Source organism: Falco biarmicus, chromosome 13 (genome assembly GCF_023638135.1).
Source record: "Falco biarmicus isolate bFalBia1 chromosome 13, bFalBia1.pri, whole genome shotgun sequence".
NCBI classification, from domain to species: Eukaryota; Metazoa; Chordata; class Aves; order Falconiformes; family Falconidae; genus Falco; species Falco biarmicus.
The window spans coordinates 22,631,300-22,653,921 of NC_079300.1; the positions used below are offsets into that span (position 1 = coordinate 22,631,300).

A 22,622-nucleotide genomic window follows, 5' to 3' on the forward strand; every position below is an offset into this window, starting at 1 on the left:
CTAGAAGATGGAAAAAAACCCCTGTTTCTGGTGATCCTTTTTTTTCATCCTTCATACTGGTGGCAAGGATATGCACACTGAATTCATTTTTAGCCACTCCAGAATCCAACTTTAAAAATGAAATATTTATACAAAGACCAATGTGGCTTAAATATTTTTATGACACATTAAACACATGTTCCTTTATGAGCAAGTTAGTCTTGGGACATACATTACGGATTCAAAGCTGTCCCCCACTCACGTAATCCTTTTCCATTTATTTCCAATTTACAGTTGCAGACTTTTAGAAATCTCCTTGCCAATCATATCTGAGTCAACTGCCAAATTCTAAATTAACTCTGAATCTGTGACCTCTAATTCAAGCCTGGCTCCTCTCTCTCTCTTTCTATTAGAATACACTGTGTATTTTTAGAGAAGAGAGTAGACAGTGACTTTATAAAAGTGCTGGAGTTCATAGTTCCTATTATGTGTGAGAAAATAAAAATGGGAAGGGTATGTGTGTGGGGAGAGTGGGATTAGGTACAGTCAGAATATAAATACAGGCATTTTAGGATATTCCCTCAACCACCACCACAAAGGTTTCCCTTTATTATGATGGGAGCTGAAGCTAAGCTCAGCTACATAGACTGACATTTAGACAGATGAATTCCACACCTAACAATTGTAATCTGTCCTATGCATGTCTTTACAGGACCAGTGCACAGTTGTTTAGGTAATTAAGAGGCACTTGGAAGATACATTAAGTATTTGTGCTCCATCCACTCACTCAAGTGGCATGAAGGGGTGCGGTGGTTTTCCGAGGCAGACGAAAGCTGCTCTTCCCAAAGCTCTTTTACCTTCACCCTCAATGAGGCCAAATACGTGGGCTGTAGAAGAAGGAATGGATTTTACTCTCAGAATCAGACTCTGAAAAAGACTAATACTTTGCATATCCATAAAAGCAGACTCCAAAATGTTTGTGAACTGTTGCATAGGAAACAAAGCATAAGATTAAGAGAAGGCTGAAGTGAAGCAGTTTGTTCAGCTTTGATTGTGGGTATCGATCACTTTGTTATAGATACCTTTGAAAAAAAAGTATCCTAATTTTCCTGCAACTTCAAAATGAAACATTCTTGTAAAATGATATTGTAGATTTCAGTTTTAATTGAATATAAAAATAACAGTGTAAATGTGGGGAGTCTAATGGAAAAATACTATTTGTTGTATTCTATAACAGTGGCCTTCATAGCTCCTCAATGACAAAGTTTTGCTCAGATGCACAGTCCTTCAACAGAAATCATAACTTCAGTGGTTTATGTTTATTATTTTATTGATCCTCTGTTTGACTGTAAACAATACAGCATTTGCAGACCTCCAAGCCTACTGTTCTCAAAAAAATAGAAGTAGCTCAGGGCAGAAAATAAGTTCTCTCAGCCTTAATGTAAATGTTCATCATTTTTTCCTCTCCAAATGCAGAGGCCTGATGCAAAGTAATCATAGAAGCAGCACACGTTCTAATTAGTTCTCAGCAAATATTTTAAGTCTCTCTAAGTCCTGCTCCTATGCCAGATACTTCAGCTTTATATATAACTCTAATTTTGACTTTTATATCCCCATTTGACAAAGATAGTGACAGCTGCATGGGTATGGGGAGATATTTGCAAACACACTGTAAAAAACGCACACACTCTTCCAGATTCTGACTACAACAACCTACTTACGTGAAAAAAACTGTGTATGTTTTAAAAACTAGGTAATTTTTTTCAGAAGCAAGATTCTACTACTGTTTCCAATGACATGAGTTAACACAGTTGAAAAATGAAAATGTATAGTAAAAAATTATTCTAAAAAGGTGCCTTAATAACTATATTGGAAATTGAAATGGTAACAGAGTTGTAACAGCTGTAACAAAGCAGAAAATTAAATAAGGTCTAATTTGCACTGAGACACACATCATACATTTACAGATATATAGAACTACTGTTACTAGGCATGAAAAGTAGTGTTTTTTAAATATATTATTTTTCATTATTAAATGGAGCTACAGGGCTTTATTTTAAATCCAGCTGAGCTGAACCCAGACCTACATGATATCAATAGGAATTCTGCTAAACTTCTATTACAGTAAATCTCGGTTCCTAGCTATGTATTTTTACATAATTCATTTGAGAAAAGGAGACAGGCTCTCTCTCTTATTCCAGCTCACCATTCCAGTTCCAAAACCACCACATTCAGATCTTGGAATCACCCACCTTCCTTCTCCTTTGTAAGGCTGAAATAATTTGAGTGCAAATTGGCACACTATTTTCTCTACAACAGACAACACAGCAAAATATTAACCCTAGTTCTTACTTTCATTTGAATGGGTTTGGGAACATGTGGATATAGGATTTAGTGATCATAAAAACGGTGGAGAGAGGGAGCTGATAAAATAGGGATAACTTGGTGATACCACATCAAGGTAGAAGCACAGCCATGAAAACCTATAGCCATTGTGCTCAGGGTAGAGGGAAAATATCTCTTCTTCTAGGGTCAGGATGTACAACTTGAGGAATTCCAGTTGCTTCCTATAAAATTTTCTGGTTACATGGTTGAACTTTACCAAGAGTTGATTCATTTCAATTTGTGTGTTAATTAGATTCTGGACATTATGTTTTCTCTTCAAATCATTCAGATTAGCATTAGCCCAAAGCACCCACAAACTTTGAAGTCTACATTATTTGAAGTTGAGAGCACTAGTTACTCGCTATATTACAATCACCAGGATACTATTTGTATTTCCTCTGTAAAAATTATAATTCCCTGAAAAAGCTATTGACAGTTTATAATTTCTGAAAGATAACCAACAAATCTATCCAATGTTTACAAATTGCTAAAGACAATGTTTCATATTCAGCAACATCTACATGCAAGATTTAGTGATTATAAGCCTTAATCAACAAAATTTTATTACAATTACTGCCTTTTATATGAAAAGCAAAACTCACACTTCAGTAGAAACAAAAATCCCCAATGTTACTCCTTCAACAACTACACAGATTTATTTACTTGAACTCAATTTTGTAAGTTATTTAAAAAATGTCATGCTAATTTGGCCTTTCACAGCTACCTTTGCTTTTTCTTCAGCTTTCATTACACCAAGACTACTGAAGACTTCAAGTGAAAAGCTGGGATCTCTGCCATTTGATCATTTTCATCAATAGTTAATAAAAGCCAAAAGTTCTACATGACTCAGGAATCACCAAATGTTTCAAATTCTATGAGATTCAACCAGGCTCAGTGCCTGGTCCTTCACCTGGGTCACAACAACCCCAGGCAGTGCTACAGGCTGGGGGCAGAGTGGCTGGAAAGGCACCTGGCAGAAAAGGACTTGGGGGGCTGGTTGACAGCCAGGTGAACATGGGCCAGCAGTGTGCCCAGGTGGCCAAGGCCAACAGCAACCTGGCTTGTACCTGAAATAGTGTGGCCAGCAGGACAAGGGCAGTGATTGTCCCCCTTAGCCCTGGTGAGGCCGCACCTTGAACACTGTTTTCAATTTTGGGCCCTTCAGTCCAAGAAAGACATCAAGGTGCCGGTGCATGTCCAAGGAAAGACAATGAAGTTCACAAGGGAACCGGGATTGTTTAGCCTGGAAAAAACAGGAGACTCAAGGCAGACCTTACTTCTCCCTACAGCTGCCCAACAGGAGGCTGCCATCAGGTGGGGGTTGGTCTCTTTTCCCAAATAGCAAGTGATAGGACAAGAGGAAAGGGCCTCAGGCTGCATGGTGGAGGTTTACATTGGATACACTGAAAGGGTGGTAAAGCACTGGAACAGGCCGCCCAGGGAGGTGACTGAGTCACCAGCCCTGGAGCCATTTAAAAGACAGGTTGATATGGCACTTAGGGACAGGGTTTAGTGGTGGGCTTGGCAGTGCTGGGTTTACTGATGGACTCAAGGATCTTAAAGCTTGTTTCCAACCTAAATGACTCCATGGTTCTATGATTAACTCCAAGCAGAGTTCCCTGCATGTTCTGTCCTCTGCATTGGCCGTATGATTGCTTATGGAATAGAGTTTACACAGCTGTGTTCAGGACACATCTACATGTGTGAACATACACACATGAATTTGTTCCTGCCATTAATTCCCACAGCATTTACTAATTTCAGCTACATTTTAAAAAGATGAGTTGTTTCCCACAAGTGCTATGAAATTACATAGCCACACAATACAGAGAAGCTACAGTAATAGTGCAGGGGTGACAGAGACCTTGCAAAAGCTCAACAACAAAAGTTTCAATTCTATCTTGCACCTTTTTGGTACCAGTAACTCAAATATGAAACTCAGACCCGTAGGAAACCAGGTTTCATTAGTTCACTGCTGACAAAATTACTCATTTATATTCATATCCTGTTCTGATTTTATTCTCTCTAACCTTTTATTATACTTTTATGTGTGTTTTCCTCAGATGCACAAATCAACATAGCTGATCATTTATTTAGAATAAAGGTTGTGGTTTTATACTTCCTGAAGCAAGCACAATGTCCCTGAAAGATCCCAAAGTGCCTAAGAATCAAAGTCGTGTGATCACAAACAAATCCACTCACACTTTAGAACAGACAAATACTTCGTTCAGGATTGATGCACCTTGAGTTTCAATTCAAGAACAGAGACAGGAACACCACGACCAAAACATCACAATGACCTCTTAAGACTTGCATATGAATGATAACAACACTGGGTTTTTTTCCCTTTTGTGTGTCCTTCACCCCTTGTGTGATTCAGTTACATAGATCCATCATGTCATAAAAGAGGTATTTGACAACCATGAGCAATTAATATTCTTCATATACTACATGGCAGAATTAGGCTTCCAAAAATTTTATAAACCATATGAATTCGCTTGTGGATAAGACTTACCCCTTGCTATGACTACAGGTTTTAAAACCACTCTTGTCAACAAAATCAAAATACTTTTAGTCTGAATCAAATTTGAATCTTTAACCTTTTACACATGCTCTCTCCACATACAGATGGACATCCAAACACACACACACACTGTTCTTTGAATATCAATCACCAAAGATCTCTGTTGGCAATTGGAAGGAAATCTGCAAATAAGCAATGCAGTTCGGACTACTATTCGACTAGATACCCATTTTGTCAGACATGCAGCATGGATCCACTGTGTGCAGTCAATGTTGGGTTTTTCAATAAATTTGTATAGGGTTTGCCATTTCTCTTTGTTTTATTTTTAATAGAGCCTTCCAAGATAACAACTGTACACAGGCTTCTCTGCCGGAATCCTGCAAACAATTCCTGCAGTGCAGAGCTGCTGACTTTTATTGTCTCCATACAACTGGGAAGGTTTACTACTTCGACAAGTTTTTCTATCATAAGCTGTAGCTACTGTTTAAGTAATTAGATAACATAGGTTACATTTTGAGGGAGGAAAGGGTAGTCATTTAGGAAAAGGAGGCAAAATAATAATTAGAGATGTAAAATATCTTTAAGGATTGGGGGGAAGTAAGGCAGTAAGTAGTGTATATGCTTTTCCAAATCATTGAAGTCAAAGCTATTAAACTCATACTGAAATACTAAAATCCAGGAAAGCAATACTGAAATCATAAACAGAGGAATGTATTCATATCTTAATAAAATACAAAAATTATTATTTCCTCGTATCTAATTTTATGGGCAACAAGCTCTGCAAAGCAAGAGCATAAATCCACTGCTACCCTTCCTATTCTATGGATTTGAAATTGGAAAGTGGAGAAAACTGCACCCGCACTTCAAGTGATTCATTGTTGCCATAAGCTCACACCAAACGAACCAGACTTCATTCTTCTGCTGAAGCAAGGACCAATTGCTTAAGCTAAAATGATAGTTCTGTGGGTAGCATATAAGCAGCAGTCGTATCTGTGTTTATTCCTGGCTCCACAATAAGTTTCCCAGGGAAATCACTGAGGTCATGAAGGCACTCAACAACCAAGCACCTGAAAAACCTACTCTACTCTTTTTTTTTTAAAAAAAAGGCTTGTTTAAAAAGTGCAATTTTTATGGATGTGCTGTGATTACAGAGAGATATATGACCATGTTGCTCTTGTTGGAAATGGGACCACCACTGCTTAGATGCAGAACAGGTCATATTGTACACTTGGATCTGCACAAGAGATCCTTGCACTACAGCTTAAATGATGGAGAACAGGTACATGTTTATTTGAAGACTGCAATAAATATTGAGGTGGATCATAAAAACATATAACAAGGAGGTAAAGGTTTCTGCACATAAAGATGTGCTTAATTAACTAATGGCTATACAGTTATCAAACACCTATTCTAAAAGCATATAAATATAAAATATTGCCAGTCATTCCTCCCATCAACCAAATGCATATCAAATTTAACATTCTACTGCAAATAACCTCAAATACTTCCTAATCTTTTCTTCTTTTTGAAATCTTCAAGATTCAAGAGAGAAAGAAAGCAAAAAGGAATGAATTTAAGGACAGTACCAAGAAAGTATACTATTATAATTAATATATGGAGATCCATGCCCACCTGCAGCAATGGGAGGCTTTTGCTAACCTCGTGTTTCACATTTAAAAGTATCCTGTGCATTCAGCAATGCATCTGAGTATCACACAAACACACATTCAACATATAGAAACAGCTGCCCAATTTAGTAAAAATGCTGCAAGGCAGAGCACGGTCACTTTTAACAGTTACATGATCATTGCTAAGAAACATCTGCCTTGCCATTTTTTAGAATACCATATTATAATGAACTATTTGAAAAATAATCCTGCAACTACGCAGTTAAACCTGCAAAAAAGCACACTAATAAAAGGAACTTTATTCACATCCAGAAGCTAAGTGGAGCATTATTACTCTGTTCCCAGTTGGGTTATTTTCGGACCTACTTTTTCACAGGTATCAATAACAAACACACTACCTGCGTTATTTGATTAGTGTTCACTTGAGGCTGCAACATTTGCAACCAGCGATTGCAGATTTCCTGCTGCTGTAGCAGATGAAACATTGCATTGCTTCAGACATCATCTTGCAGTAAACACAGAAGCCCACATGCTACCACTGCCCTAATTCCACATCTGTGTCTGAAAGATGGATTGGGAAGCTGTTTCACCTTTAGATTAGTGAGGTCTACACTGAAAAAAATAAGAGATAACTTGTCTAGTGAAGCACTGACCCATTTTACTGTGCGTATCCTTTGAAAAGGGTGATCCTATTTTTATAAGAGAGACTTAGAGGCCTCAGCATGTCAGATTAAAATGGTTATTACAACACTTGCAATAATTTCTAGCTACTAAGTATTGCTCAGCTGTTAAAGGACAAATGCTAATAACATACATAAAAGTACGTAATTATGTATAATGTGACCAGAATTTCAAATTCAATGAAGACCTAGGATTAGGAATGTTGTCTAGCAAATATGTACTGCTTACAGAATTCCTGCAGTCTGGGAGGCAAATCCAACACAAATATTTTCTGCAGCAGGACAGGTGCACCAACACGACCTGCTAGATTTGGCTCCCTTGTGAGATATACAGAGATAAATAAGAAAATGAACAGCATCATGTCACACTCAGATTAGGAAATCAGCAGCTGTTTAGTCTATTGAGGACTCAGAAGACTGACAGAAAAACTTACTTTTTAATTAAACCAGTTTCCCTGGGGCCCTATATCAAGGCAGAGAATTTCTGAAATAAAGCAGCTTAGAAAATGTTGCATTTATTAAAATTATTCCCCTGAATAATTTAAAATGTGTTGTTTTGGAGTATAGTTGGCTAACTCAAAGCACACAGTGAATGATCAACTCGCTTTTCTGCTTTTTTTTACTCAAAGGTATCAGTCAGCTTTAACCTGAGAACTATATCAGGAACTTTGGACTGGTTAGGACATAATATAAGCAATGGACTTCACTGCACAAATCAAAGGAGAAGCAAGTACTAGGAGCTAGGGATGTCTTGCAAAAATAATAACCATAAAATAATTCCAAACACGTAGACCAAAACAGAAATTAGTATTAGGTTCTACAGAAAAATGAGGCAGAAATAAAGGGTTGCTACTGGTTATCAATAGACCTGTGTCCTTCTTCCAGCATGGTAATATTTTGAGGGCACCATTCACCTTCTTTTTTTTCCTCAGATTTGTAATTTGTCAATGATAAAAGAATGCCATTAAAAAATCACCCGAGAGCAACGGGTGATCATTTGAGGCTATGTGCAAATGGCAGTCTGCAGCCAGTTGGATGCCACCAGCTCTAAGCCAGAAATCAAGAACTCACATTAGAAAGGTGCTGTGCTTGAACGAACAGGTGCTGATTCCTGGCTGTCTCATAGCTAGAAAGCCTGCAGTGAGAGCACTCTGGATGGGCACATAAGACAAAGAAAGGACTGCAAGTTCCTCCTGCAATTATTTTTGCCTTTTTTTTTTTAAATGAAGGACATTTTTTTTAAATGAGGACAAAGTGAAATTTTATCAGAATTTTCCCCAAAGTCTGTATGCAGACAAATCAAGTTTGCAAAAATAAGCATTGGAGAGGTGCAACGCGAAATACCTTTGGATAATCATGGAATTTTCACAGCATTGGCAACATATGACGTGAGATAAAAAGGAAATTATGAAGATTGGATCTTTTCACAGGCTTCTAAACTCTTGTTAACATGCACAGTAAAATATGTCAGAGGCACATTAGGTATCTCAGGACTGTTTCAACCTTATGCCCATAAAAACACTTGTGAGAGAATACGGTGAGTGAGAGGTTATGAAAGGGGTAAAGTGCTTACACATCCCCAAGATTTCACTCAGGGATTTACTCTGCTATGGCCTCTTCTTACAAAAGCAGATTAAATAAAAAGCTTAGGAATATTAATTTAATCTTGGCATGGAGCCTGGGCACAAGGGTTTAATCTGTGCATCTTGCAGACGTGCAGTAGAGCACTGAGTTTAATTGTTACAAAAGTACCATATGGTTTCCCCTGATCACAGCTTTTTTTCATTTGTTTTTACTTCCACTTGCCTGTCTTTAACTAATCTGAAATACTCAGCTCCAAGTATAAAGTCGTAAGTTGAACTGCATCTCTAGACATGGTAAGTTACTTTGAACACATATGCTTCTATTACAAAGTATCATCACAAATGAAAAATAACATCATCAAAAATATAGCATCTGTCCTTTTATCAGAATGGAAATAACATAGTGAAGATAACAAATTCATCAAATGAAAAGGTAAATGCAGATCTCTCACCAGAACATCATTTGCACTCTAACTTAGAATTGTTATCTATAGATCTAAAAAGATACATTCAGTTTAACTTACTCGCCTCAGCCTTAAAACCTCCTCTTTTTTTTTTTTTTTTTTTCCCCCCTGTATAGTTTATTTCCTGCCATGGTTTTATAAAGATAAGTATCGGTGTCATTTTATACTGTGCATACGGTTGCTCCCCCCACCATCACCAGTAAGTTATCAAATGGTCCAGCCACTGACCACAGCTCAGTCAGCAAATGGCTGCGGTTTGATGCAGACAAGGTTCGTAGTGAATTGTCGCTCACAGGTAGCTCATGAGAAAGCCTGGGGTTTAAGCACAGAAATCCAAGAGAGACTCCACACCACAGCTTTGTCTAGGACTGCCTTAGCTTGTTCATGCTTAATATTTCACACATTAGAGATGTGAGAACCTCAGGTGTGTGAGCTGCCCACCTCACTGTTTCCAGAGCTGCCTTCGAGCAACTGATCTGCTAATAACAGCACAAATACTTAAACAGCACAAAATCTCAGGTTTCTCTGAGACAATAACTTACACCTACTCAGAATTTAGTAAGATTCTTGCTTTTTAATGCACGGGTATCCACCACAACAGGTCCTGATATATTCAGTGATTCAGTTGGAACTCCAGCCAGCAAAACATTTTCAGATGCAGAGACCCTTGACATAGTATTTATAATGGTAGGTGGTATGGTGAACCAGTAAATCTCAGGTTGATTTGAAACGTTACTTTCATATAATGGTATGATTATTAGTAGTATAAAGTATATTTTCCCATATAGAAACTTGGAACTATACTGGATATACAAACTGCATCTGCATAAAGCCTGTAGATACAGGGCAATCATGAAGAACTCCATAAAAAAAAATAGGGTCTCTGTTGCTTTTAACATATTACAATGGGATATCTTATGCATATTAATTATTCAGTAATGCAAAAAAGCTTCATTTTTAAACAGTAAATTCAAAGCCACAATGAGCTCAACACTGGGTTTTGGGTTTCTTTACCATCTAACATACTTGAAAAACCCTGCTTACTTGCTGTATCTCTTAGATGTTATCCTGTTTGCTGCCCTCACCTTTTCTCCTGAGCAGGAGCTATACACAGGGCATAAATTGTGTTGTTCAGCAGCTTTGAAGATCACGTTAGCTTTTTTCCCAACGTGAAATTAAAAACAATTTAAAACTTTTGATGAAACTGAGCTGAATCAAAATAGCTGTTTTCAGAGAAAGGTCAGATTTTTCAATTCAGTCCTCTCAGAAACCCCATCAGCACTGCAGAAATGGCAGAGCTATCAAAACACCCAGAAAATACTTCTACTTTAGTAAAACGGTATTTTTGATAAATCATATTTTTACCAACTCCATTATAAACATTTAATGACTTTGCTCTTTCTCTTTGATTTCTGCTCCCTCTCTGCTGCCTGTTTCTGGCTCTATTAGTCTGAGAGCTGTTGATGACACCATACCCAGCTGCATTTTGTGCCCCCTTTTTTTCTTTTTAAATATTTTAGAAAAATTATGCTTCTTTGCTTCTTTATACATGTAAGACACTGGGAATGCTAGCCCTTCTGCATACATGTAGCACTTGTCATAGATTATAACAGGTCTGGAATTTCATCCTTGGATTTAATTCCAAATTTCTAAGAATTTCTAATCACTAAATTTCTTGTGCTCAAAACATACAAGATCCTTCAATATTTCAATATCTTGTGATGTAACAGGGGTGGGTCCCTCACCTCCCGCCTCAAATCGGTGTCTGAATAAGTCACTTGCTCACCAAAGTCCTGAGGCCCATGCACACAGGAATGACTAAAACTGGACGGAATTCAATCGATAGCTTCTAATTGATCTCAACATGGAGCAACCCACGCTGCGGACACATGTTTCAGTTTCATCTCCACATCAAAATATTCCTGGGTTTATCTATTATTTTAAATTACCTGAAGTCTTTGTCTCTTTTGGCATATTTTGCATCTCTAAGAGTTAAGATTTATGTCAGAGGTTTGAGAAGTATGCCTTTAATTACAGACATAAGTCTCTGCCCCTTTAAATGTTTTATAATGTAAACTCCCAAGAACATTTCTGTATCTGTTTTTTGAACAAATGAGATACCACATTAAAAAAAAAAAAAAAAAGACTACCTGAAAATAGAGTTGAAGTAAAAAATACAGCCAGGGTCTTATTGAGTAGGTACAAAATTTACGTTGGTTTCAATGGCAAAAGGCAATACCTTGCTGAATACTGCTAAAATCCATAACAGCTAAAGGCTAAATTATCCTTGATTAACTGAAGCACAACAAAACTAAACCTTGTAGTACAGAAATGAACACAGATCTCACAGTTACCAGATGCTGTTATGTATAACGTTGCAGATCTTGCTGAGAGAACAAATTATTTTTCTACTTAGTCTGTATTCCATCCCCACTTTCATTCTAGAAAGTGAAGAGCAAAGCTTATTTTTTATGCTTTAGGAGCTATGACTGAACTTTCATTGCAATTTAATGTTTAATTTGAAATTAATGGAATGAAGGATGCAACTATTAAAACCCAACATGTGCAATATAAAGCAATAAAAATGTAACGCCATGAAAATTGCACAATAATAAATCATTTCAGCAATTTAGAAAGTGCAAATAAATATCTATATAGTTTCTATTTAACTGCTCTTCAACAATGTAAAGAAACAAATTATATTTGCAGTTTCTGAAGTAAATTATAATATTAACTTGAATATATCTGGTAGGAAACACAAACAAAGTATTTTATCAAGATGTAAAGTTAATTCAAAGCCATATCTGTGGTTAACACTAGAGATTATTCAGTGGTATTTGCATTTACACCATCATGACTGGACAAAGAGAATCTGACTGGCTGCGCCAGTACTACTTTGTGAATCCCTGGCTCTAGCCCTGAGAAGTAAATCCTGTGTTGGCACAGTTTTTAGAATAGACATTTACAGACTTGAATTTTGGGTGGCAAATGGTCTTCTGGAAGGAGGAACTGACTAACTGCTTGTCAGGGCATTTGCTGAAAAGAGCTTCTCTGTTAGCTATGCCATGAAAAGGCTTATATATTTTGGAACATTCTAATTTCATCTAAAGCCCAGTATTTTCGTTCCATGAACACAGTGAGAAGTTGTCTTCTAAAAATGACTGATAATGGCAGTGTTATCTGGACTACTTTGTTTTCTTTACTCAAAAGTCATACCTGCTCACTCTCCTGAGACAAATAACTGTTTACAGTTGCTTCTCCTACTAGCCCTACAGCACATAACTAAAACTGAGCAAACTGGATCATGCTTCTTCTTGCACATAATTAACAGACTTGTTTACAGAAAGCCTCATTTCCAGATAGATTGAGTAAATGCTGATCCTCTGGACTTCTCTGAAAACTGCAGGTGGTTACAAAGCCTGAAGACCAGGCCAGCTGTCATCGTATTTGAGCAAAATAACATGACTGCGCAAGTATTTTTAAGGGCATAGTTTGAAGACAAAGGGATTGAATGATTGTCAGTGAGAGCCCAAGGAATCTTTATTTCCAGTAAATCTTTAGATAATTTTTTTTCACTTTGTAAGACTGAGCTGAATTTATAGATGTAACAGGAAAAAGTTTATTTGTTTGCAAACTGAATGCATAGGAAAATAATGAAACACAAAGAGAGACAACAATGCACTTTAAAAACATAGTACATAGCTCTGTTTGCATCTTAGGCATTTTTTGCAAAATATGCATTTTAACCAGTTCCTCACAGGTTAAACTGCTCTTCTTGTGGGAAATCCGTGCCTGCTCTCACACACCCAGTGACCTCTGGCCCTCAGGAGCCTTTCCAAGGTCCTTCTACCACCATGAGCAGATAGAGAGATCAGGTTGAAAAAAACATTACAACAGTGTCTGATACCTCACAGCAAAGAAAAACAACACCTAGAAATGAAATAATACAGGGGAAACAGCCATGCTTGTGCCAAGGCTTCTGTCTGTAGGGCAGAGTTGCACACAATAAGGTGATGGGGGCCCCCTGCACAAAGCCTAGCAAACACCTGGGAACAACTTGGAGTCAGGACCAAAAATTGCCCACCCACATACCCACTTGTTTTTCTGGCTGCTTCATGAGGCACTGGGCACAGCGCTGTCCCGTGGACCAGAAGGAACCCAGAGAAACATGGTGCTCTCAAGTAGTTAATCTCACCTGAGTAAAGCTCTTCAAATAGTCCAAAATGCATTAACATCTGTTTCACGGTTAATGAAAAATAGTCAGCCTCAACTGGCAAAAAAACCCCAGTAACAATCATCATCCTCCCTGTATTGTTATGTAACTAGTATATTACGACTGTCAAAGTTACTTGTCCAGATATTATGATAGCTCACTTAGCAGATTTTTACTACTTAAACAGCTATAATTGTACAGAGATATGTAGCCAAGTAACCCTTGAAGAATTTTGAATATTATAGGTCTGATAAATGAGATTATAATGAAATAAAAAAGTTACTAAAGCACTGATTTTTCACAAGTTGTGATTTTTGAATCACAACTTTGCATCTACAAACCACGATCAGTAAATAGGGTAAAAAAGCTTCCCAGCTGTGGCACTATACAAGTTTAAGCAATGATATCTGAAACCAACTGGTTTGAGACGTTTCAGGTGATGTAGCAGCTCCTTCTCCTCTTCATTGGAATTCTGGGAATTCTCAGAAGAGTGTGTGTATGCACACATGTGTACTGCAGAGAGCAAGTGGAAAAATACTGGCAACTAAAAACCAAATATATAAAAGAACTGTAGCTCAAAAGCAGATGAAACCTTAGTATCTGCTCATCAACATCAGGTAAATCAGTGACACTGAGGAATAACTAAAACTTTAATTAAATATGTGCCAGGCTTAGTAGGTCTTGCGGAATGGTTTCTTACGGTTTGCTTTCTATAGTGGAACAAATGTATAAACATGCAGGCATTTACAGACAAGCTGCTTACATGACTGCCCTCTGCTCTAGTCCATAATTTCAGTTTCCCCTCCTCCCCCTTTTTCCTTTGTGCGGGAGGGGGCAGCAGATGGTGAGGGGGAAAGAAGAATCAAATATTTTATTAAAACCGTAACATAACATTCTGTTTCTCAGCTGTACATTCTGGGTACAGGGCGATCTGGTAACAGAACTGATAATGAATTTTTTTGTTCTTAATAATGAACTAGATCTCTCACATCCGTTTATTCACAGGGTTGTTCCACTGACATCAGAAAACTTTATTTATACAGCTGTAAGGGAACAAAATAAGCACAATAATCCCTAGTAACAGCTGCAAATGTGGCATTTGGAGTGGAAATTTCAGAGCATCAATGCCTTTTTTTAATGTAAGCAACACACCAACATTTATTGTTTTAATAGTGCATACACACTGTACATGTAAAAAGCCGTGCAAGAGTCTTGTGTAAATACCAGAGACTGCAAAAGGATAACTTAAGAGTTATTTTTACCATTACACGGTCACTGGCACGTTGAGCTGTAAATTAAAGATACATGAATACAACCACACCCAAAAAGCGATTTTGTTGGCCATGACACAGGCATATACAGGTATTTTTACACAGTGTCCACAGTGTATCCCCCTGACTTTTATTTTTCTAACCTAAAAACAGAAGTAAAATACGGTCATGGAAAAGACTATTAAAACACAACCACAGCCCTACTTTGATAGAGGCTTTGGAGAGATCTTTGACAGACTGTGCTATCAACACGTGACATGTGCTGTCACGATTTCCTGAATTTAGACACAAACACACATATTTTTGGAACTAGAAGTCCTGCCCCCACCCCCCGATTTTATCAGCTCCCAGGGTACGTGAGCAAGATCTAAAAATCTTGTTCATTATGAATACAATGTGGCCATTTGTGACCACTCTCATCAAGGGATTACCTGAGATACAGATTGCAAGATCTGGTCCTGAATGAGATACCAGGTATGCTGCGGGGCCTGTTCAGGCTCAGGAGCCCACCCTACCCAGAACTCCACGAATCTGTGCCCTCTTCCCTACTGGGTACCACCAAGAACCTCATGCTATGAGATGCTCAGGACACTCTGCAAAAAATATTAAAGGCAAAACTACTGTGCAAGTATTACAGACATCAGCATCTGGTCTGCAACTCTGTCCACAGATTAGAGATGCAAATTTTGAAAGTTTTACTTCAGAAAAGGAAACTTTTTTTGTATGTTAAAGACATTTAAAATGGAAATTGCTGAGGCACAATAAACACTGGAGCTACATCTCCAGTTTTACAATGCCGTTATTCATGCAATGACTCTCCTTTAAAATACTTTTAAAGAAGTACCTAGGTTGATCATAAAAATCTATGTATTATAGCCATTGTATTTCTTAAACAGTAATTTTGTTTAACATTTAAACTTGCAGTGACAACAGAATGACTAAAGGTGAAATGGATTATGCTGCTCATGGTTTAAGTCAGACAAAAGTTCCTATTATATAAAGTTCCTATTTATAAAGAGGGTTCCTAGACCCTCATATTTCTTTTGTTCATAACTTTATATTCTGATCTCAGTTTCCCTGACACGATTTCTAATGTGCTCTCTTCTTCAAATATATCATCACAACTGATTCAAAGTCAGACACACACACAAGCTCTGTTAACAGCAGTTCTGCATCCCCATCCCACTTTTTTTCAGTGTTCTGTTTATTTTCAATAGAGGTTTTAAAAAGGGACGGTGGACTATGATAACCAAATTTGATCAAAATTTCATCTTCTGAGGAAATGAGTATTGGACATGTTCAAGAAACATGGCAGATACACGCAGTCCCAGGTGCAGAGAGCATGTATTGGCTGAGCAGGATGTTCCATTAAATCTCTTATCCTAATCTGAAGAATTCCTTAGGGTCATACTAGATCTGAGAACTGGAATACAGGTTCTCAGTGCTTCCCTGCATGACATTTTCTGCCATGTTTAAAATTTTAATCATCTTCCATAAAGGAGAGAACTATGAAACTATATAAACTAATGCTTTCTGCTGGACATATTCACTCTCACATTTATTGCAGAACACAGTACTTTATGTCATTTTATTGTGCACTGGTCGTAGTCAGAGCATTCGCTAAGATCTAAAAGTAAGAAGCCAGTACTAATCCCCAAGTCTTTACACAGTGCTACCATTTTTAGGGCTCTTATAAAAGCATATGTTGTTCTATGGGAAGTGTGAGAGCACATAAAAGATCGCTCTTTCTTACAGTCCTGCAGTGCATAAGAAAGATACTAATCATGCAGACCTAATATTGTCTCTTCGGGGTGAGAGGACACTCACAATGACCTGGCAACCTCACTCCCTTTTACCACATGAAGTTCTAATAAGGAACATCCGTTCTTTCGTAAAAACAAAACAAACCAAAGTTCTTACAGTGAGAAAAAGGATCAGAAAAATAGTTTAAAAATAGAGGGGGAGAGGAAAATTAACCATTTCCACTAGACTTACTCAGTCTCAGATACTCCCTTTGTATGATAGACTAAGAAATCATACCTCTATTTTGTTGGGTTTTGGAAGTCCTTTTGATATATGTTTGATTTGTCATCTCATTCCTCCCTGCTCCCGCTACCTAGCTTTCTGTATCTGCCACTCCTTTGTCTGATGTCAGGGAAAGGATCAAAAGACTGATAACAAGGAAAAGAACTGGAGTGGCTGATCATACACGGTGCATGGCATCCAATTATTTCATGCAGCTTGCTTAAATTATTGAAGTCCCTCTTCTGTTTAAAATCTTGTGAAGCTTTCTTTCCACAACAGCTTTTGTGGTAGCTGATTTAAAATCAGTAAATACAAATAACTGGATGATGTCATTTAATTGAGGATTTAGATGACTCTTCAAAGAGCATGACTTCTTACGGTATTTCATATTCAAACCACAGAGTTCTGCCTGAATTGAAAAGAAACAATGTCTCTCATACCAAAACTACTGATTCAGATTACAGAGGAATATACTTGCTTGCTCCAAAATGATTTTGTTCCCTGTCAGCATTAACTTAGCAGCTGGACCTCACCATTAGTTTTCAATCTGTTCTAGCTGACAAAAGTGAAAAGTGCTAATAAAGAAGCAAAAATGGGTGAAAAAACACATGGGATATAAAGCAGTCACAGCTCAAAGACTCAGATTACTCATTTTCTCCTTCAACAAGTCTATCCTGCTCAGAATAAGAACTCAAGCACATTATGGCTCTGAAAATGAAAAAGGGTGTTTTTTATCTTCTAAATAACCAGGAAAGGAAATATGAATGTAGAAGGAAAAGAAATATAAAGTGTGCATAACATTCATAGCCAAAATGTACTATGGAGATAAGAAGTTGCCCGTCACTATAAATGATATGACACTTTCTTTCAGACAGTACTTTTGGTCTTTCCCCCTCGCCCTCTTTTTTTTTTTTTTTTTTTTTTTTCAAATATTTGCTATGAATTTGCTATGAAAAGAAATACAACTGTTCATGTCCAATTGCCCACTACTGAATTCACAGGATGGATGGACATGACCAGATCTGCTTTGAGCCAACTTGGGGCATTATAGATTGGTAGACCAGAGAAAAGTTTCCTCTTAGATTTTCAAATTATTATTCCTAGGATTCGTTTTAATGATGCAAGAAAATTGCATAGCTTTCTATCTCAAAACAGCCACCAAATAGGTCTTAAAGTAGGAATGTCATTAAAAAGCTAGTTTTCTGTGTAATACACAGCCAGCTGAGTCTTGACTATATGTAGGTGTAAAACTTCCAAGGCGGGGGAAAAAAAAAAATCACATCCCTAGAGAAGAACATCCCTCTTAAGATTTCTTTCTAACCAATTTTCAGCTTCCAACTAGTGTGGATTTAATGTCCTCTTCAATGATACCCAAAATGCCCAAGGAAGACTGAAATATAATGAGAGTTTTTCTTCAGATAGAAGAGAATGATCTTCAAAAAATGAATCAATACTTTTCTCTAGATATAGTTAAACCAGCAGTAAACACATCTTATCAGTCCAGCTTTTCTGGATTCATTCTTCAGAATAGATTTCTGCTTATAGTAGTATTTATTTGCTGGTTCTCCATAAGCTTTCCTAGTGAACAGTTTACAGTTTTGAATCCTTTTATCCACACCAATTCCCCATAAAAGAGTGTAAGAAATATTTTGCAGAATAGGAAGTGAAATACAGCATCAATGACTTCAAATTAAATGAAGCCACTAGGGAAGCAGTGAATTCTACCCAAATCACTGCCATCACAACTGCATTTTAAAACTGTTGCTAATTTGCCATTTCAGAACAGATGATTTTTTCTCTTATCTTGGTCTCACCTGCTGTGCTGTGAAAATCTCTGGTCACAGAAAGCTTCTAATGAAGAGAAAACCTTTCCTAATCACCAGGCCTCCTTAGACCCCTTATGTGATGTTGATTGGAAAGACAGGAATAATATGTTTATGACAAAGAGATGCTTGACCCAAAAATCTGCAGCCCATTAATATGGATCTTTTACTTCTGAGACTTGGTCTAATAGACAGCTGAGTAGGAAAGGGAACCCAAAAAAGGGAATTTTTGTAAAAAAAAGGAAGATTTGGCCCAGCCTCCAGAGTTGGGCTTGAGGCAAAGTGACACTTTTCACTCTCAAAATTAAAAAATCAAAGCTTAAACTGGAACAGGATCATGTCTCACTGACCAGTCTGCACTTGAGAGCAGGGCATCTCCTTGATTTGATCAAGTGGTCTTAATTGTAATTTGTTCAATCTAAGGACATACTTGAAGGCACTCTGGTAAATATATCGAGTTGAATTAAGCATTTCTGTTGTTCTCCCAGAGACAGCTGTATTTCCCTGAACACATAACTGCATAGGGGGTTAACTTTTAAAAACTTCCAGTTGTTTAAGTTGTATTTACATAAAATGGGAAATAGGGATAGTAAAGATAGTAAAGATTTCCTTGTCAAATATTCCAAGACTTTTTTTTCATTATTAGAAATTGTTTTCACTTATTGAAACTTAAAACACATTCTAAAGTTCTTTTCTCAATTGTCCAGTTCATTAACTTGGAGTATTTTACCTGACTAAAACAATATTTCTGTAATATGTTAGTGACACATTTTTATATATATGAACTATACATTACACGCTTAAGGGTTCTATTTAAAAGAAGTTACTCAAAAAAGGAAGCAAAATTTCCAAAGAGAAAGTTACAAAAATGAAAAGTATGATGAGAAAAAGGGAAAAGAGAAAGTGGGAAATGAAACACATTTTAAAATAACCATGGATTTTAATTTTTCATTTAATTAGTTCCTCCATAATGAAAAAAAAAAAAAAAAGATGAAATATGCAGTGCATTAGGGGAAAACTATGCACAGTTTCAAGATTACAGTGTGGAAAAATTAGATTTTTTTTCATCTCTATGCAGTTCAGTCTGCAAAGTAATACATATTTTAATACGCCTCACCATTTAGCTTCAAAGGAGTGTCCTTAATGGCAGGGTTTCAGTTTTTCAGGAAAGAGAGATGAGAATGGAAACATAGTGGAAATTCTGCTATGCCAAAATAGATATAATTCAATTAGCACACATGGATGAAAGCTCAAATGAAATTAATGAATTGCAATGTCCAATATGCCTTTAAAACAAGGTTTAAACTAAGTCATTATTAATGGAATAATTAATGTTCCTAGTAATTGACAGGCCCTGCTTTAATTACTATTAATTTATTCATTTACATGACAGGCTGTTCTTTAGTATATGGAGACTGATTTTGGTACATGTTTTCCATTAGGCAGGAAAAGGTTAAGCAGTGGATGTATATGGATATTTAAAACTAAATTATGTTGCAGAAAGTCAGTCAATATTTGCCAACTCCTGGTTTGTTAAATACTCTGCTCCACAGTTCTATCACAATTGTGTCTTGGTGGATTGCACTTGGGATCAATCCACTGCATTTCGCAGATGGAAGAATGGAATCTTCTTGAAAACTTGATAGAGTTTAATACAGATTAAAAAAAAATAATCAAAGGAGTATTCACATGGAAGATGAATGGATGGAAAATCAGTTAAATGGCACTGAATCACAGTTAAAATTGCTTTCTGCACATCCTCTGTTGTACTAACATATTGCAAAACCTTTTCAATACAGTGTTTGTATAAGATACTACAGAACATTGCCCAACAACCCACTGAATTTAAAACTAACTCACTCTGGGCAGCATGAAGTTTAAATTCTTGCTGCCTTCTTAGATTTAGCCGTTAGAGGACTGTAAATGCAATGTCCTCTTCACGAGGTTTGCTCCACAAACCCTGGAGGATTAGTAGAAGGAAAGTATCATTTAGCATCTCTAACTTTTTAGTAGTTCATGCAGTACTTAAAGTACAACTGTGTTCAGTTGAAAAGGACTCCTTGCACTGTTTTCTCACTTTCCAGTAAGTCTCTGGTTCAAACCAAGTTTCTGTGTGTAAATACCAGATTTTTTGCTCTGGCCAACTCCTACCTATGAAATAGGAAATGCAAAAACAAATTTATAGATTTCATTCCATTAGATTTCTTCAACTCACCAACCAGAAACCTGGAATGACAGCTCTGGAAACTGGGACTCATATAAAACTGTTCAGTTCACAAAGAATCTGTGAACATCCACAAAATACTGCAGTCCGTCCTAGACCTTTGAGCCCTGGCCAGGGACAAGGATGACAAACAGTCACAATTTCCTACAGTAATTTACTAGAGGGTCCAGTTGAAAACATGTGAAAAGACACATCAGAATGGAAAACCCAACATGATGCAACTTCCCCAGCCACTATGTCAATGCTTTTGTTTCCATGGAGGAAGAAAACATAATATGGACACATTTAATTAGATGAAGCCATATGTTTAAAATTGCAGCTTCTTTTCATCATGAGAAAATAAACCTCAAATGTTAGAAACCAAGTTATATAATTTATGATTTAAATGTTCATAAATGAACATTCATTTATGAAAATAATCCATTTCTAGCAGTTGTACTGCTGCAAAATTACATTGAAAGTATAGAAATCTTCCATGAATTTTCATTACATGCTATCAGGATCTGGGTTTCACTCTTCATCTTTTAGAAACTCAGATTAAATCACTGCTGTCTCCCAAAATGTGTTAGAATACCCTGACTCAGACTCTTGCAGACCAGAAAAAAACCCAAAGCCAACTAGCCTAGTGGCTTGTTTCATAGATTTTTCTACTGCAGTGATTTAACATGCTTATGCACAGGTTAAAAATTCCCGCATGACCTTCAACCAGGGCCCGAGCAGAAAGCTTATGTGATCCATAAGCAATGCTGTGTGCTGCATTTGGCTCTAGTGGGCAGTTCACTGAAACACAAAAGCAGTTTGAAGAAACAGCCCAAACTGAGATGGTAGCAAGACCTCATCCACACAGAAATTTAGCTGACATCATTCATTAATTCCTTAATTCTGCTAAAAAAACTTGAGCTATATTTAAGTGGGACACGATCTCAAGGAAATAACGCTTTAGGAAGAAAGTTACATCCCTGCCCATGGCAGAGCAGTTGGAACTAGATGATATTTAAGGTCCCTTCCAACCCAAACCACCCTATGATTCTATGATGATTCATCATTTATTATTTTAGCCAAATTACTTACAATTACCCAGCATCAACATTTCTCCTTTTATAAACAACTGTACAAAAAGAATATGGCGAAAGGGGAGTACAACAGAAACACACAGGAATAGTCAGCACCAAACTACACTTCACTAGAAAAATCTACGCAGCCTCTGTCACTGGAAAGCTTTTGTCTGAGATACAGAATGAAAGAATTGTTGGAGAGGGAAGGTAGGACAGGCACATTTTCTCTCCTCTTACAGGAGTAAATTGAGAAAAGCATCTAGAGGTTGTCGCTCAAGAGTTTAAATCAACTTGTCCTGGCTCCGAGTTGTGATTTTGGAAATAAAGCAAGCCTAAAAGAAGGGCAAAAGACTTGGAAATGAGATTTTATTCTCTGGTCCTGGTGAAAGGAAACGCAAATGAGCTTTTGCATGACTGGACTTCTTTAGTTCACTAGCGTGATTCTAGGCCAAAATCACAAACAACTGTTTGACTAAGACATAGGTAGGTCCACAAACATTTTACCAAAACTCCCCAGGTGTGGAAATATGTAGGACCCACGTTGCCATCTTTTTTTAATTGCCATTAAAAACAAATCAGTCACTGATGGCAGTGGGAACTGAGCTTACAGTTCAGCCCTGTATTTTTCACCCAATAAAAGAATACATGCATATGCTAACCTTACTGGGAGAATGGCAGGTCCCTACATAATGACAGAAAATATCTACCACCTGCTAGTAATGATAAAACTCTTTTCTTTTCAGCAGGTCTACATAACTAATCATATTG

General features: G+C 37.1%; 1 protein-coding gene across 1 annotated transcript in view; it reads right to left on the reverse strand.

The window, feature by feature from the left end:
- Positions 1-22,622, reverse strand: part of CLSTN2 (calsyntenin 2) — a 389,890-nt gene that overhangs the window by 97,734 nt on the left and 269,534 nt on the right. The window lies entirely within an intron of this gene.